The sequence below is a fragment of the Capsicum annuum genome, chromosome 10, assembly GCF_002878395.1.
Source record: "Capsicum annuum cultivar UCD-10X-F1 chromosome 10, UCD10Xv1.1, whole genome shotgun sequence".
Classification (NCBI taxonomy): Eukaryota; Viridiplantae; Streptophyta; class Magnoliopsida; order Solanales; family Solanaceae; genus Capsicum; species Capsicum annuum.
Genome location: NC_061120.1, coordinates 213,891,174 through 213,894,446, shown reverse-complemented (window position 1 = coordinate 213,894,446; position 3,273 = coordinate 213,891,174).

Genomic DNA, 3,273 nt, shown 5'->3' with positions numbered 1-3,273 from the left:
ACTTAACCATTTTCTAGTAACTAAGTCACTTACCAACTCAAATTCAAAACACAAAAATCACCTTTAAAGTCCCTATACTTAACCATTTTCTAGTGACTAAGTCACTTACCAACTCAAATTCAAAACACAAAAATCACCTTTAAAGTCCCTATACTTAACCATTTTCAAGTGAATAATTCACCTGACAACTCACATTCAAAACACAAAAATCACCTTCAAAATCCATATACTTAACCCTTTTCTAGTGACTTAGTCACTTACCAACTCACATTCAAAACACAAAAATCACCTTGAAAATTCCTATACTTAACCATTTTCTAGTGACTAAGTCACTTACCAACTCAAATTCAAAACACAAAAATCACCTTTAAAGTCCCTATACTTGACCATTTTCTAGTGACTAAGTTACTTACCAATTGAAATTCAAAACACAAAAATCACCTTTAAAGTCTCTATACTTAAACATTTTCAAGTGAATAATTCACCTGACAACTCACAATCAAAACACAAAAATCACCTTCAAAATCCCTATACTTAACCATTTTCTAGTGACTTAGTCACTTACCAACTCACATTCAAAACACAAAAATCACCTTGAAAATTCCTATACTTAACCATTTTCTAGTCACTTACCAACTCAAATTCAAAACACAAAAATCATCTTTAAAGTCCCTATACTTAACAATTTTCAAGTGAATGATTCACCTAACAACTCACATTCAAAACATAAAAATCACCTTCAAAATCCCTATACTTAACCATTTTCTAGTGACTAAGTCACTTACCAACTCAAATTCAAAACACAAAAATCACCTTTAAAGTCCCTTTATTTAACCATTTTCAAAGTGAATAATTCACCTAACAAACCATATTCAAAACACAAAAATCAGCTTCAAAATTCCTATACTTAACCATTTTGAAGTGACTAAGTCACCTAACAAACCATATTCAAAACACTAAAATCCCTTTTAAGGTTCCAACACTTAACCATTTTCAAGTGACCAAGTCACCTAACAAACCATATACTTAACCATTTTCACACAAGTAAGTCATCTAAGAAAGAACATTCAACAAACAATCAACAACAATGCTAGTAAATCGCACAAGGCCACACACGGCTTCACTAGACTTCAATATGAACAATAAAAAGAAGATAACAACAATGTTAGTGAATCACACAAGGCCACACACGGCTTCACTAGACTTCAATATGAACAATAAAAAGAAGATAACAACAATGCTAGTGAATCGAACAAGGTCACACACGATTTCACTAGACTTCAATATGAAAAAAAACAACACTTTATTATAACAAATTAGAGAGAAGTCAACTTACCTTTGCTTGGACTAAATTAAAGTCAAAGCGACAAGCGATCACCGAAAAAATAGCAAAGCAATCCTTTTCCTTAATTCAGATTCTGTCAAACGGTAACATCAAATTTCAAGCTACACACTAGGCATGTAGAATTAAAAAATCTTGATCATTACGCAAAATAACAAATGTCTTGTCATCCTTATTTACTCGTATTTTTATTGACAACATTGAGATTTTAGTGACAACATTAAGATTTTATAGTCGGAATGTGGTCGAAAAATAAGGTAGTTCCGACTACTTTCCATTTTAATTTTATAGTCGCTTTAGTATCCTATTTCAATTTTAACAAGATGCAACTATTTTATTTCCAGTTGTCTGGCCCCAAAAATATTTCTAATTATGTCAAAACCATAAATAAAGACACAACATAACGTGGAATTCTCAATAATGCTGCTTTGGTCAAAGTGACTCTTCCTCACTTCAACAGATGCTTGTATTTTTAATATCCTTCTAATCTTCTTTCAAATGAACAATTTTTCTCTCATCACTGTGTTTAGCATTATTCTCTCTATTGATCAAATCGTAATGGCATCATAAAGTATCTTCTTTTTTTCGTGCTTTAACTTTCTTTAATATATATTTTTAAAATATTAAAGGAATATGATAGTGATATTAAATCAACTGAAACTTGCACTAGATTTTGCAGGAAAAAGTGTTGGATTTTTGTGACAGTTTCATATGGGGGGTAGGGGGTGGGGTTGATAAAAATTGCAGGCATTGCGTATTGTCAGTGAATTTCATCAGTATTACTGAACATATTATTTTGTGTGTTTGTATTTATCCATCACGAGTATATATACTTGTAGACCTATATAAAATCACCAACTGAACATGTAACTGGAATAGTCACCTACTGAACTTCAGTATTTTTCATGATAATACATAATTCAGCTTTAGTTTTCAACTGAACCGGGGTTCTTGGTTTTAGTCACTTGGAACCATAAAAGGGATTTTAGGGTTTTAAATTATTACCTAAAGAAAGTTTTTGGAACTTACCGGATCTAGGGGCGGTGGATAATGGCGACGGAGAACGGCGGCACACGGTAGACCGGTTTGATTTGGAGAACTTTTTGATTGAAATTGCGATTTGGAATGAGGGCACACGGTTGTTTCTGATTTTGGGATTTATTATATTTAAGTGGGTCGGGTCGGGTTGGGATTTGATTAATCAAATTTTTTTTATATTTTATGAAAACTGACCACAAGTGATCGGTTTTTTGAAAATTTTGAAAAACCGACCACATGTGGTCGGTTTTCATAAAATATTAAAAAAAATTCTAATTAGTTAAAATATAAATTTTTTTATAAATTAGTTAGAAAAAATATTAATCAATTAATTCATTAATTAAGTAAATTAAAATTTTACAAAAATGATAACAAAGAAAATTAATATTTATGTCATGCCTACTTCAAACGTGATTTTACTATATTATTCCTAATTAATTAATATAAATCAGTTACGTATTAAAAAGTTAAAAATATTTAATAAAAATATTGAAATAGACATTTAAAAAATATTAATCAATTAATTAACTTAATTAAAATTTTACAAAAATAAATTCTTTTTTGATGTTTTCCATTAACTTGAAACTTATATGGGATCACTTTAAAAAAATTCACAACTCTTTATTAAGATAGTTTTAGTATGTCCCTTATAGTTAGTACAATAAAAAAATATTATAAATTATAATAATTAAAAACTAAAATTATTTAAAAAAATATAATTGATTATCAATGGCACATAAGTTTGAATAACTTATAAAAATATTGTTATACAAATTTCATCAATCTAAATATAATAATATATGTCTAACTTATAATTTATCAACCAAATGAGCAAAGGTTTTAATTCAATGATAAAATTACATGACGTAGAATTTTTAAGGATCAATATTGGG